The following is a 16,674-nucleotide window of genomic DNA, read 5'->3' as shown; positions in this document are numbered from 1 at the left end:
TTTCTTTCTTTCTTTCTTTCTTTCTTTCTTTCTTTCTTTCTTTCTTTCTTTCTTTCTTTCTTTCTTTCTGAGACAGGGTCTAGCTGTGTAGTTCAGGCTGGCCTGAACTCACTATGTAGCCCAGGCTGGCCTACAACTAGTGGTAATCCTACTCAGCATTCCAAATGCTGGGATTACAGGTGTGTGCCACCACGCCCAGCTCAAAATCTTTTCTGTTGTTAGGATTTTGAATTCTACATTTGGCTTTTGTTCTCTATAATCACTTAGTCAAGGGAACATAAACCTAGCACACCTATACCCAAACTTCATATTTTCATTGATATGTGTGGAACCTGACTAGTCTTAGCATTTTATTGAGTCCATTATTAAGAAGTAGAATAAATTATTTGGCAATATTCATCTGTTATTTGTAGGGCAGTTATAGATCTTTGAAAATTATACTTTGATAAGCACTGTGAGGCTAACATGCAGAGAAAGAGAGAGAGAGAGAAAGGGAGAGAGAGCGAGAGAGAGAATGAGATAAAACAGTGAATGCCTGCTATGAGTTCAAGATTAGTTAAGCCTTTTTCATACACTGTTTGAAAACTCTCCACAACTCTACCTGGTTCCTGTTAATTTCCCTACTTTTCAAATGATGAGATTAGTTCAGAGATGATTCAGTAATAGTCCCTGTGTCCTGTGCTCCTACTCATAAATGAAGGGGCCAAGACGTGAACGTAGATCCATCCACCTCCACAGCCCTCGTGTTCTTCTCAAGCACCAGTGTTAAGTCACTGATTAGCATATGACTATGATCTACCTTTAGGGTGAAAATTCTTTTATTCAATGACAAGTAGATGCTTAAACAGCTGATATGTTCATTGGAAAAGGCCTTAACAATGGTAACATTACTACTAACAAGGAAACCTTAGAAAGTAACCTAGGTTGTCTAGACACCAAACTACATGCTATCATGACACACCCACGGGTTCTGCTATTTAGATAAAGAGTGTCCTCTTCTTTGTCTTTGAGGAGGTTCCAGTTAAAACTATCTAACTATCTCTTGTAGATTATATAGAAAAATCTGAAGGAGTCTCCTTTTTATATGAACGTTTAAAAATATTAACTTTTATTACAAAATAAAATGTAAGAGTTATATAGCACTGCCTCCTCTGCATTGAGTGACACTGCAGGAGACCAGCACTCCAACCCCTGAGCTATAGGGCCTCACTGATCTACACTGTAGTTTCAGTTCAGTCACTTGCAGCCTATGTCACTTGCAGCCTACATCAATATGGACATGCTATTTAAGCTTTGAAACTTAACTGCATTGTATGAACTCCTAGAATGAGAGGTCCTATTTGGATTTGAGATGAACTGGGTAACAAGCACCCAGTAGTATGACAAATATTGAGAAGGCATTTAATAAATAAATGGCAATTAAATGTCATTTTGGAATGACATATGGCCTTCAGAAAAGCATTATTGTATAAATAGTTGGTTTTTTTATTTTTATAAAATATCAAGAGTTTAGCAAAAGTATCTTTGGATAAAGAGATGTATAATCATCGTTACTAGAATATTAGTAAAACTTTTTTTTCTTTTTGGGAAACTACATGAATTCAACCTAAATTTCCAAGTTCTGTACATGGAAATATAAGCATGTATAACAATGCAAGGAGTCATTGTTTTTATTTTACATTATACTTTATACTATGTGTCTTAGTTTTGAAATACTTCCTGAATTTCATCAATTTTTTCTGACAGGCTAATTTACCTGATAGTATTTTATACTAATTCAATGTGTTTTCTATTTTAATTATTCTAGTTTCAAGAAAGAGAAAATGGTACTTAACATTTATGACCATTTTTCTTGAAATATTAATTATTTGTGTTATAATTTCAGGCAGGTATAGGTATACATATCAGTGAGTTAGTTTTTGATCTTTCAAAAATTGTGACAGTGTAAATGGCCTTTTAGAAGAAAATTCTTGCTTTTTAACAGTTCAATAATGCATATTTGGCACATAGAAAGACAAATTTGAATACAGACAATCTTATGGTTTGAATGTTTGTCCTCTCTAAAACTCACACTGTCTTTTGTGGTCTTGGCAGGTGATACCTTAGGGAGATAATGAACTAATAAAATTGTAAACTGATAAGTTCAACCACCTTTACCTCCTTGCTCTTCCTCTTCCGACATCTGATGACACAGCAAGAAGACCCTCATCAGACAGTGGTGGGTTGGCTTTGGATTTAACAGTCTCTAGATTTGTGTGAGGCTTCTATGCTCTCAGACAAATTTGGCATAGGCATTACATTTGTAGACCCTTATTTATTTTATTATTTCTTTTATTTTATTCAGTATTTAAAATGTATTATTTGTTAACATCTGGGCATACAATGCTGCTTTTTAAAAGTAATTAGATTTCCACTTCCTTGAAGAGACTTGATCTTTTTGCTAGGAAGATTAAACAAAAAACTTAAAAGGTTCAATACTTCTACAAGAATTTGTCTTGTCCATTTTTGCTGATTTTTCCCAGTAGTTTCAGGTCTTTCATTTCTGATTGATCTGTAGTTATTTATTTATTTATTTATTTATTTATTTATTGCCTTTTTTGGAGACAAAGTCTCGCTATGCAGTTCAGGCTGGCCTTGAGCTCACTTTGTAGCCCAGGCTGGCCTCCAACTTGCAAGGATCCTCCTGCCCCAGCCTCCCAAGTGCTGGGATCGGAGGCCTGTGCCACCACGCCCAGCTGATCTGTAGTTATTTTGTTTCATTTACTGTATTCCTGTGCCGTGGTTTTCTGCTTGGAGGCATTTGTTATATGTGTGTTGAATATATTTATCCTACATATTTATCATTCTATTCTATATCATTATTATTTTTTAATTTCTTTTGCACTTGAATCTTTATTTTCATCTTTTAGTTTTTGAAGGAATCATCTATTGTGCTTATTTGCTTTTGCCTTTTTTAACCTTTAATGTAGTAATTTCTTTTATTTCAGGTTGTTACCTCAGATTTTACCTATTTCATTATCCTCCCTTTCCCACACAGCTGATCTTTGAGTTTCTTGAAATTATCATTTTATATTCTTTACTGTTTATACATGTCTTATTTTCTTTTGGCCCAGTGAGAAATATTAAATTCTTCTTTTTTATAAGATCAGCTTCCTGGATATTTTCCACAGGGTTTTATAATTATTTTTAATTAATGAAAATTGGGGATCTACATAATATTTGTATCCTAGTTATATTTGAATAAAATAAATTTTTATGTAATTTCATAAGGGATATTTTAGCCATGCCTTCTTTTATATATTAATGATTATAGAGCTCTCTTTTAAAAGAATGAAAACATATAGCTTTTATTTTTGAAAAATTTTCATTGTTTTATTTGGCTTAATATTGAAGCTAATATCTTCTCACAGACTTTTCTCTTCTGCACTTTGCTTTGGTAGTATTCTCTATTTTTTTTGTTGGTTTTTTTGTTTTTCTTCTGGTACCAGGAATTGAACTCATGACCTTGCACTTGCCAGGCAGGCGCTATGCTGCTGAGCTAAACCCCCAGCCCCTGTATTCTCTATTTTTTATTTATTTTGTAAGTATGAATAAGATGTGTTTATATTTATCATTCCAATTATATTTTTGAAAGACATATAAAATCTATACATTCTTACATAAATATGCTCCACAAAAAGTTATACAATTGCTGATCTCTTGAAGTTTTAAACTTATTTATAAAGGGATTCATAGCAATTAGGTTATAATGGACTTCCAGGATTTATAGTTTTATTTCGTGTGTTGGTTGGAGAAATAGTATTTTGTAAGTAGCCTACAAGGGGTGATCAGAATCTATGGTGAATGTTTAAATTTAAAAATTTATTATAGTAAATTAATGTTGCTATTGACCCCCTTCAAAATATTCCCCACCACTTCAAACAAACTTATCCCACTGTTCTGACCAGTTTCAGAAGCAGTCGTAGAAGTGCCCTTTCAGGAGTGTCATTACGAGGTACGATAAAAAATGCTGGTGAATGCCAGTCAGGAGAAAGCCTCGCTCGGAAAGATATCATGAGTGTATCCTCACCTTTCTTATTTGCATGAGGGTTCTGGCTCTTCCCCAAAGTCCCAAGAAGCATGAAAAGTAAGTGTTTTAAATCTATTCAGAAATCAAGGCCCCCGGGGCTGGGGATTTAGCTCAGCGGCCAAGCGCCTGCCTGGCAAGCACAAGGTTGTGAGTTCGGTTCCCGGTACCGGAGAAAAACCAAAAAAAAAAAAAAAAAAAAAAAAAGAAATCAAGGCCCTCATCACAATATAATGACAATGTATGTTGTGAGGTAATAAGTTTTTAAACATTTACCATGATTTTCAATGGTAGTGTATATATTTTTGGAAGTATTGAGTACCAGTAAATGTTATGGGAACATTACATTGTAAAATTATATAAATATGGATCCAATCTATTAGCAGATATTGCTTACATTTTTGATAGTGCATACAAAAACTTGAATGTGGAGTGTGAACATTTAAATGAAAAAGAATAGTTTCATAATCTAAATGAACTGCACTTCCCAGCAAAATATAAAAACGCACCTCCTAGCAGTAGCTTTTGTTGAACCTATGCTCTTAGGCAAGATCTTCATAAAATAACTTCAGGTTGGAAGATCACACTAATATCTCATTAGTAAATGTGTGTCTCCTGGTTTTGCTTTGAGCTCTGCAGGCGAAGGACTTTGGTCCCCAGCATGGTGTAGGTGCTAGATGCTCATCATCAACTTGAAACGTCAACACGTCAGCACCAATGTGAACGCAGCAAACTCCATATGTAGCTTTTCACTGAGTGTGCACTGTCGTACTTTTGAGCCCATTTTGGTCAAGAGAATGTATTTACAAGCATTAAAATATTCCTATCTTCCCACCATAGAATGAATTGCAGAATTGTTTAGACAAACGCATTTTCGCTAAAGTGTATTCCATGTGCAACACAACTGCTCTGTCTTTGAGTTGCAAACATACGCCACAATTTCCCACGGTACTTGCTGATTGCATTAACTGGCAGCTTTGAACGTCTTTAAGACAGTTCATATCCGCTAATTGGTAGCTTGCCATCTTGCACGTTCTATACGTCAAATCGCACAACATGGCAAAACTGGCTGGTCAACAAACAAGATACAGCAACACGTAACATCACCTACTTTTCCCAGGTCCAGAGGCTGAAGGGAGCGTTAGTTCCTTCTCTCAGATGACGCTCACCAGGTCACGCTCCTGTTTCTTACCCGGGAAGGTGAGCACTTTCATTTTTTGGCAGGTGTCTGGTAAAGGGAATTAACTCAGTTCATAACACGTGTTTCCCTCGTACTGCTAGAGCCAGCATGGCAGACTTCAGACGTAAAAGAAACATTGCCTCTTAATCTAGTAAACTATACAAAATATTCTATCAATAATGAGGAATTAAACAACAGCCATGATACTTACTACAGCAGACAAAATACCAGGATATCAAGTCTAAGTGGTGACATGCATCCCTGAAGAAACTAGAACATGTTGTGATTCTAATTACGTACATGTGTGGTCCCCACAAACAAATGGCCGTGTTTCCGGGTTCACTCTTCCTTTCTGTGGGGCAGCTTCTGAGTCAGTCACCCACGTGGACAGAGGCTGCCCTGTCCATGCCCTCTGAGCGTGGAACTGCCCGGAGCTTCTGTCCTGACTCCTGATGGTTGTCAGGTAAACTGATTTCTCTTTTAACATTTTACTAATCACTGCTGTTTATTTTGGGAAAAGGGTGTGTGCCACGGTACTTCTATCTGCTGTGTCGAATAGAACTCTGAAAGGCTTTTCACACAGAAAATCTTTGCAATTTCCCCTTTGTAATGTCATGTCAAAAAATGCTAAGTAATAAAATAATTCCTGGGAATATAAACTCATCAAACAAAATGACTTACTAAATTATCACTTTTCATTAACAAACCTCTTTTTAGATTAAACATTATGAAAAACAAATTTAATAATAATATTAATTTGAAAGAATAATAGTAAATGTAAATAAATCAACTTCATTTCCATTTGAACATTTAGTTTTCATTGTAAAAGCATTGTCATAGAGTAACAAAAATTCTGTCTGTATCAAAACTAAATTATAAAATTTCTTAACAGTATATACCTGGGAGATTTTATTTTTCTTTTTGCTTTGCACCAAGCACATGTTCCTTATGTGATTGTATCAAACATATTAAATACGAAAATAATATGAGTTAATGGACGTGTCACTATGTTAGCAAAATAATAATTGTAAATGTAATTGTTAATTATTTATATTCTACTCTTTGCTATAATGAAGGAATTCTGTTATGGAATACTTCAGAATATTGTGATTATGAATTTTTGTAATTTATCTTGTACAAAGAAGAGTATATTAGGTAGTTTCTTAAAATATTAAAATCTACACTCACACTTTTCTCCTATTAATAATGGAAGCATTAACTATGCAAATAATCATTCAGTTTTTGGGATTTTGAAAAGATTTTATGTCTTTTACTACATCTTTGATTTAATGTGGGTATGAATTTTTAAGGATTTGGAAGTAAATCATTTCATTGCAAAAAAATCAATTCAGTCATGCATTTCACATAATTAATAAAAATAATTATTATGGTTGAATAATAAAATTTGAGATAAAGACATTGTCCTTGAAAACCCGTGTAAGTAGCATCATAGCTTGGAAATGCTTAGCTTAATGGCAGTTATTTTAGTTTAAAAATAGTGCTCTGGATATGATGAACGTTAGGAAGATTTGAAGTAGAGATGGAAGAGCAATTATGGAAGACCTTGAATGCTAGGCAAAGGGCTTTATTCTCTGGCCCAAGGGGAAAAAGAGAACATTTTGATTTAAGGGAATATCATGACCGGATTTGTGCTTCGATGAAAGAAATATGCTAGAAACGCAATCTGGGAGACCATTGAGAAAGCGAGTGTTCTAAGAGAGATAATAAGAGCAGTATCTCTGGAAATAAAGAATAGGCAGAAAAATATTGTGGCATTAACATGGGAGAGTCAATGAGAATTCTTATAAAGGAATGTTTGAAAAAAAAGAAAAGACTGTTGATTGATTTTTAAGCCTCGGTGTTGGAAGGGTGATGGTATCAACAAGATAAATCAGTAGCACACAAATAAGTGCAGTTAGAGAATGAAGATGATAGTTTTAGTGTTGAGCATGTTTAATTTGCAGTATTGACAAGTCATACAGGTGATTGCCAGTAGGCTGCTGGAAATGTGGCTGCATTTATTTCTTGATAGAAACACTTGCAGTAGAAATCCACAGCTTGTCTTGAAAACCAAAATAAAACTACATTAGCCTCAATGTTACGAAAACGAATGAAAATGTAATTTACAAAGTATGTATTTTTCAGTGCCTTTTGAATTCTTTAAATTCTATTATAAAGGACTCTCTGTATATTCAATAAATATTTGGCCAAGCTTGATAATCTAGTTAGGATTCAGCACACATACCATCATATCCAATTTTATTGCCAGGTCTGGGGTCTATGTAAACCCAGAACCTATCACAATGACTGGAATTTCTAGTCTTCATGGGTGAAGTTGAAAGGATGAATAGACAATGGTTGAGTGAATATATTTTTGTTCTTTCCAAATATTGAAAGTCATTGGTATTGTCTCCCCTGGATAATGTAGCAAAAGAGCTTAATGAGAATGTATGTTGAAAGTTTAAAAAATTTACATTTCTTGACTACAACTGGAATACTAGTTAGACCTTTATGGTCTATGTGAGGAATTCTTAAATTGCAAACTTGGTTTTGTTTATTTATGTAACTATGTGAAGCACATCAGAGTGTTATATGTGTTATATATTCCCTAGTAAAAATGAAGTCAAAATTATTACAATAGTACATTTCTTCAAAAGAATTGTCCACAGCGTCCTTCCCAATGAGCAGTTGTTTAATCACAAATGACAACTGGAAAATTGTCAACATGCTTCTTGAGAATATATAAATGCGTCGTTAACTGATTACACATAAACATCAGCGGGAACCATGAAAACTCCTGTGCATTTTGGGGTTTGCTAGTGTACCCCTAACTTTTACTCACTGGAGCCCATTTTTAATGCTCACAGTATGGCTTCATAAAATTGATGATAGAAATTTTAAATTTTATTGCATCTACAAAACTTTGCATGCAAAGTTTATGGTTTATGCCTGGATTTCCCCCCAAAGCCTCATGCAGTCATGGGGCAGTCTTCTGGAGTTTATGATTGATCCATGGTCCAATGCTGGGATTTATGGGTGTGAGCGCTGCACCACCCTGGGGCAGGCAGCCTGCATACTATGTAGGGGAGGGAAAGAGGCTGCTTAACGCTGCTCCTCCCTTTTTGCTCCTGTTTTTGCTGTTTTTCCCCCTCCCATGAACTGTTGACCTCTGCCATGTGCCACTCTGCCTTGGACCCAGCTGAGTATGGACTGAAACCTCCACAACATGTGAGCTAAATAAATCTTTCCTTCCTTAATTCTGGGGGTCAGGTATTTTGTCTCAGCAAGAAGAGAAAAATAACTAAGAAAAAGAATTGCAGCAATTTAGAAGATCTGATATTCTACCAGCTACTTTTTGGTATTGATGCAAGAGCTACAGGTTCAATTTTGTGACCTAAAATCAATCTACTGAAACCCTAGGTCCCATTACTTCATGCGTGATCTTATTGGAAAATAGGACATTTGCAGATTACCGTCAGTGGGTAAGATGAGATCATAATGGAGTAGGAGCGGCCCCTACCAATGTCCTTATAAGAAGACACCCATGTAAAGATAGGACATGCAAAGAGAATACCATGAGAAGACAAAAATGACATTAGAGTTAGGCAGTTGCAAACCAAGGAATGCCAGATTTCCAGAGTGCCACCAGAGGCTAGAAAGGAGCAGGAAAGATTTCCCTATAGAAGGGTTTTAGAAAAAGCATGATCTTGCTGATATCTGCTCTTATACTTCTATACTCCAGAACTGTGAGATAATACATTTCTGCTGCTTTAAGCAACCTACTTTTGTGGTACATTTTTTTTATTATTATAGTCCTAAGAATTTAGAGAGAAAAAAATATGGTGGGGTATACAGCACCACTGTTTACAGCCCCATGATATCTCCTTTACATTTTCACTGAAGTGCCAAATGGATAAGGGTGGCCACAAAAATGTACTTTCAGAATTTCCTGTATTTTGGAAAACTAGGACTCAAATAACAGCTTAGAAATCTAACAATGTCCCTTGGTGTTTATTTCCAGATATTCTTGTCAGCTGCATTCTTCCATTTGTTTTTAAAAATGCAACTCCTGTTAAGAAAATACATAGACTTTATGATTTCTGTGAATCATTTAATATCATTGGAGACCAGGCCCTGGGAGAGAGCAGGTCAAATTCACTTCAAAAGTAAGCAGCTCAGTGATAGGTATTGAAAGGAATGACTAGCTATAGCTCTCTAGGACAATGAGAATTCATCATATATTATGAAAACGGAGAGATTTATTACTCTTTCAGCCCATTAGTTATTATAGAAAGTCTTTTGACATGAAAAATCTGCTCGTTAATTCTTACCCTGGTTGAATTTTTAGATGTATTAATTAATTTTTATTTCCTTGGGCTATACAAGTTGAAATGATTATTTTGGATATTTTTGTGAAATAATCTTGTAAAACATCACAATATTCATGGAAAATTTCCTTCCTATTTAGTATATATACATATCTTAATTTTACAGATTTTCTACAAAGATAGTAAAATCAACATTTAGTAAACATACCATAATTTATCCTTTTGATATCTTTCAATAGCTATTCCAAACTGCTTCGTATAGAAGATTTCTATGTCCCTGTGACTCATTTTCCTTATCCACTATGAGATTTGGGAGGAAAATACTAGTATTTATTTCATGATTTTCTCTATCTAAACTGGAAATCTCCTCTATTCTTGTTTCAGTGAAAACATGCTCTTGTCTACAATTATTTCTAGGTAGATATTTGATGCTATTACAGAGATGATAAGTATTTAGCTAGTTCTTTCAATCCCTCTGTCTTGGTAGATGGAGAACTTTAAAGAATATGGTATCACATAATGTTGTAAGTACTATGACATCATGTGTTAAGACCACCAATCACACCTCTATATAGATACAAGATAAATGAATTGAATAATGGTTCTTTTCCATATTGCGTGTGTGAATAACTGATGTGTACATCTCCCTCACAGAAAAGTACTCAATGATGTACCCTTTATTTTCAAAAGGAAAGTACCAATGATTCTGATACATTTAGAAGGTCAGTAGTGTTCAGCATAGAGCAATATGTGGAGAACAATAGCTCCTTAGAGAGTGGAAAACATGGTACTCTCATTATCCATAATCTCAGCTGGTCACCATAGCAACAGCATTTTATTTTCCAAGATGTAAGCCTTTATAGTTCTGTGGAAATCACTTCCAGGGCCTCCAGACACATCAGCGGCATCTAGTGGCTGAGGCCACACCAGCTGGAACTTTGCGCGTTACCGCCTGCTGCGTGGTTGAAAACTGATGTCATGCACAGGTAGCTAACTATGCCTGTATCTCTCACCCATTGTAGTGAGTGAGTATAATTTCTCAGAGAAACACTTGTGGGGTGCAATCCAGGACAGGCATAAGAATGCAAGTGTGAGGAAGTGTTTTTCCTAGCACTGCAAGTAGATTTTGCATGGGAACCGGGGAGTGGTGGGTTTGTAGATTGTTCTTCAAGTTTAGAAGGAAGTTGGAAAGGAAGTTTCCAGACACGATAAAATGGTTGCTTAGAAAACGGATGGAGAATTTTCTGGAATCCCTCTGGGAAGGATTTGTTAAAGATTCCAAGACATCACCAGTGAATTGTGAATATAATTAAGTCATGTTTACCCATGTTCTTTTTCTGATTCAAATGTCTGTCATTTAGTACAGAATTTTTACTAACTAGGCTGGACTTATTGTATATTCAGATAATTTTAGATAATTTCAATGTTTAATCCAATCTTTGTTGTGATTGCAGCAGTTCCATTTTGTCCCGAGGAACAAGTTTTATTTTGTCCCAAGGTAAGTTGCATTGAATTCTGAGAAATACATGCGCACTGCATTGAGAAACAAGTCCTCTTTCTGGCCCGTCGTGGGTACATACTCGTGAGAGTACGTCTACTGCAGCATCTACTGCGGCAGTCCTTAAACACAGACACCTGTTCAGAAAAAGGTCAGTATCCAAACTCCACCCTGGACTGACTGAAAGTGGTAAAAGAACTTAAGGAAATTGAAGAAACAATCTGAGTAACAACACGTGGAAATCCCCGAGGAGCTTCATAACAGTAGAGTCTGTGATCTATATGTGACTTACTGTTGTACAGAACACTGAACCCCAGCATCACTTGGGAGTTTTTAGAAATTAAAACATGTTTAACTTTGAGAAACAATGAAAACCCATTGTTTTCATTCCAATTCAGGATTGTTTTTTGAATAATTCTGAGAGTCCATGTTTTTAGAAACTTAGGCATTTCTGTGTGTGCTTAGCTTCTTGCTGTGAATGGCAATGTTACGTAAAGGTTACTGGGGGGATTAAAGAAGGACATTAACTAAGTACCCTTCGAGCTGCAGTGGGCGATATAAATATTGTGATGCATTTATTAATCAGGGCAACTGACATTTATCTAGTCCCTACTATGTTTCAAGCGCTGTAACAGGAATATCTGAAAGAGCTGATATGGATGATGCTTAGGGTTGCATTCTGATCCTTCTTCATTAATAAATGCTTTTCTAATATTTTCTTCTCCTATACATCAAACAAATTTCAGTATAAATGAATTTTAAATAAATAATTTTGGCAAAATATGAGTGTGCTTTGATTTTGGTGTTTTTTTAAGAAGGTACAATATAGTCTTCACATGGAAAAGATGTATATATTATCTGAGTACTTAAAACGTATTAATAAAGTAATATCAGTATTGATAATCCCAGAATAAAAGTATACATGGAGCAAATCATCATTTTGTAAGAAAAGTAATATGAGTCAGGCTTTTCAAAAATATAGTATACAGTACTGTATGCAAGAAATTTATTGAGAATCTCTCTTGGGATAAGAGAATGAAAAGAGAGATTGACTGGAGAGAGAAAAGAGATGCATTTTTACCAGATAACTCATCTAGATGTCCATTTTGGGTGTTATAGAGAGTTCCAAAGCCAGAATGTTTGGTTGTCCAGAGAAGGCTGCTTGAAGCCAGAAGGCCTGGCTTTTGTACCACCATATTGATCACCGCTGAATGTGGCCCACCTCCAAGAAGAGGGATTAAACTTTTATGCAGTAGATTTTTTTGGATGCGGTTCTCAGAGATGGCAGTGGAAGCACCAGCAGCAGTGCTCGTAGGAGCTAAGGACACAGGTCTTTGGGTTCTGAAAGAGGGAATCTGAACAGTGAATCATGTTTACTAGAAATCTCTTCTCTGTTTATACCTATGCAGTGATTCTTCTCAACCTAAGTATTAAACCATCATTTATCAAGTCCTCTTCTAAATTTCGAGTTAACTTTCGCTATTCCTTGAGTAAATCCTCTGCCTTAGCAAGATTAATAAGCTAAACTTTTCCTAGAAAACTCTTCAGATGCTCTTATGCTATGCTTCTGTTCTCTTCTCTTTCCCAGAAATTTCTGGGCTCTTTCCCTGTTGATTTCCTAGCTTACTCTTTAGTTTACTCCTCAGTTTAACAAGTGACTTCAGCAACATGTTTCTACGAAAATGTTGAGGACGGGACTTCTAAAATTTGAGTGTGAGTGTAAATTGAGAGATCTTGGCACTTGCTAAAATGTAGGTTGTGATTCAGTAGGTCTGGGGTGGGATCTGAGATGGAACTTTAACAAGATGCGACTACTGTTGTGGGTCCTAAGGAAGTCTATCTTATCTGCACATCAGTACTACCACTTTGATCTGTAGCATCCTTTATTTCATGTAATTTACCCTTTTGAAGGGTATTATTTTGTACTAATAAAAATTTATCTCACACTCTTTATATTACAATTATTGAATTTGATATTTTTCTGTATTTTTCAGAGCACTTAGCATTGGGCTAGCATGGCTCAGGGGCTCTGAAGACCTTTGTTGATTGATTTTATAAGAAGGGACTGTCATGTGCTTTGTGGCTTTTCTAGCGAGGCATGTGAGGTCTGAGGCTCTCTCAGTGTTCCGCCTGCTGAATAACAACTACTACTGGTGATGAATTTGAGTACCAGCAGTGCTCTCTACCCCCCAAAGCAGCTCACAGTTCCACGCCCTTCCCACAGCACTTTTAGGCACTCCAGGCTACCTGGTTGAGTTTGCCACATATGCCATCCGTTCCAGGTCCGGGTGCCATACCATATCTCTAATAATATTCAAGGGCACAGAAAGTGAAAAAAAATATACATAGAAATCCAGGAAAAGTACAAAATGTTTGCTTTTAATTTGTCACTTTGTAAACCTAAATTCGCTCTTTCATCAGATTCCAAAGCACCACTGAAATGGGACATTCAGTGATACTCGTCAGTGCTCCTCTTCTGCTGTCAGGGAGTTCAGAAACAAGCTCGTTATTTTTCTAGAGCATCAAATGAAGAACAACTTCAAGTCTATTTTCACGTAACATGTGACACTAACGTTTGATTGATAGCTATGAACAACTGACTATTCCAATTTTCTCACTTTGATTAATTCCGTCTTCCTATTACTTAAGCCCCTGTTTGTCATCAATATATGCTTATTATTCTCTTGCTTTACTCTTGGTAAAAATTCAGATTAGGAAATGTAGTTCTTTAACTGACTTACTTTAAATAAATTAATCAGAGTGGGTGCTTGCATAATTGAGAAACCTGATGCTTTGGATTAAATTTATCAGATGATTGTAAACTGTGTGTGTGTTGATAAACCTGTGTCTGTCAATGATAGAGTGTGTCTGAATTGGGCTATTGTCCACGTGAATGTTTTGGCTTTGTTATCATTACAATTTTATATGTATTATATAAAGTTATTTGTATTCAAGCCAAGAAAGAATTCTAAAGATGCTTTTCAGTGTGTTTCAAATTCTTTGGGAAGCCAGGAGAGTTAATACTAAATATTTAATAAGGTACAATAATTTGAAAGAACTCTAATAAGCCCTTAGTCAAAGACTACAGAATTGTGATGAGTATTGCTTGTTACCGGTTGACAGCATATGTATACTCATAAATTGGTTATTTTGTTGGAAACTTGAGCAGCAAGCATAGCTGTGCATATTGATGTCATTACACAAATCAAATATGCTTAGAGAGACTGGGTGAGCAGAGTCTCAATATTAAAAGACCATGGTTGACTCTCTTCATCTTAATTTCTGTATCTCTTTATAATTGATTAATGTTCATTGGTACAGTAAGTATGAATAATTTATAATTCACATAGCTGCCAGCTGATTAATTGTTTAATTTGAAGAAAACTAACTATATATTAACAAAATTCAAGCTGTCACTCGAAGCAGTCAAGTGAATTTTTTACACTTTGTTATCGCATAGCCTAAAAGTAGTGTGTATCATACACCCATGTCTCCCACGGTGCTTAACGAGAAAAATATTAATGAAATGTTGAAGTTATTCTCATAAGGATAAAGGAGCGGCTGAGATGGCCAGGATGGAGCTGTGTGCTCTGAGTTCTGTGGCCTACCTTTACTCTCCTTTATACATTTTCTTCCGCCTCAGTGAGTCCACGTGACGTGCCAGACATAAAAGGAAGTTAACTGAATGAACAAAGCTTACTATTTAGAAGGAGACATAATTAAATATGGAAAAAAGTTGTAATTAACCCTGGATACATTATGGTCCCTTTGAAGTGTGGACAAATGATTTTAATTCCATGAAACTAAAATGAAATTTATAGACTGCGTGATAAATCTGCTTCTTTTAGCAACATACATAGAACAACACTGGTGTCTTTTCTCCCCATAATCGGTAATGATTTTATTGTTGTTTACATTTACCCCTGAAAATCCAATTCTGCTATACACTATGTTTGAGATATTTGCTACCTACTATTGTTCAATACAAATGTATTTTAAAACACATTTAAAGGGTAAATCTTGAACAGTTTAGTACCAAAATAATCAGCAAAATAATTGAAGAATATGAACTTCAAAGTTTTGTTACCCTGAATCCTAACTTTTTATGTTGTATGCCCAAAGAATAGATTCTGTGAATGATAGATAGTATCGATTTTTACCCCTCGGTAGCTCATTTTGTGTTTGTCCCTGTGACAGTTAACCTCAGTTGTGAATTTGACTGGATTTAGATTCCCAACGTGGTGATGGGATTACGAGGACACCGCTCAGCAGGGGATTCACGGAATCGGCTGTCAGAGGCGAAGCCTGAGCGAACGCTGATCACTGAGGACGTCCCTCCGAGGCCGGACCCTTCCCTGACGTTCTTCTACGCTGCGCTTCCCCGTCACCGCGCCGTGGGCAGCTTTGTCCAGCCTCGCCCCCTGCCCTAACGTTTCTGCCTTGGAGCCAGCCAGTCACGAGTGAGACCTCTGAAGTCACGAACCCAGTAAACCTCTCATCCTTCAATCGCGTGTGCAGGGCGTTTGACCTCAGCGACGAGCGATCTGGCCAATGCAGTGGGAAAGTCAGCTCCCTTTCGGGGGCAGGTAATGTTCTTCCTGTGGGAGAAGGGAATTTGGTTTGGGGAGAAGCAGGATGACACTGGAGGTTTATCCCCCGCATCACCGGGTTTATGCGTTTGGTCCAAACCGTCCCGCAGCCTTGCGGGGGCTGCAAGCCCGCGGTGCCGAGCCGTGGAGGAGCCCGCGCTCAGTGCTGGTCAGCGTGTCGCCCTCCCGCGCGCCTTCTGCACAGACGTGGGAAGAAGGGCTCGCAGAACGCGAAGGGAGAGACAAGCAAAACAGCATGGTATGCAAGAAAGGAGGGATGCACTGTGCTTGAGAGTCGAATTTTAGTTACGCTGCTTTCGCTTTTCCCGCTCGACTGTAAGCTCCATGTTTACTTGGGCTTTACGCGGTCTATAGTTCTTACACACGGCTGTGGATGGCGTTCACTCCGATCTTCACAGGCCGTCTAAATAACTGCTGCTGAAGTTGGACTCCCCGCCTCCTACTTTTCCGTCTTATCACTCAATACTTTTGAATTTACGCGTGTCCGGCGCAGTCCTGTACATATTAATTTAAAAATTAAGGCATTCTTGCTACTTCTTCAAGGCTAAACTTTGCATCAGTTAATTTGTTTGCTTTCTCCAGCGCGTTACACTGTCACTGTTCTCTCTCTTACTTCAAGGACACTGCTCTCTATTTTGACTATTGCTCAGGTTAATGGGAAGCTTGGGGTTCAGCCACAAAAGGAAAATCAAATGAATAAATAAACCTACTTTGCTTTGAGCATCCAACCAACTTCTGCTATAACTCTATTCTCCTTATCCTGGATTATCCAAGGTTTTTAAGAAAGTCATTTTTCTGTCTCTATTTTCGTTCTGCTCATTTATTTCTCTATATACTACAAACTACTTTTTTCTTTATTATTTTAAAAAGAATAAAAAAGACAACACAACAATGAAAATGATACAGAACTTCCAAACAAGATGATAGGAAATTAACAATGGCTGTTATATTGCATATTGTTATCTTCAAAGTAGTTGGTCAGATTACCAGAT

Source organism: Chinchilla lanigera, unplaced genomic scaffold (genome assembly GCF_000276665.1).
Source record: "Chinchilla lanigera isolate Chin_1 unplaced genomic scaffold, ChiLan1.0 scaffold00043, whole genome shotgun sequence".
NCBI lineage: Eukaryota > Metazoa > Chordata > Mammalia > Rodentia > Chinchillidae > Chinchilla > Chinchilla lanigera.
This window is presented reverse-complemented; position numbering follows the sequence as displayed.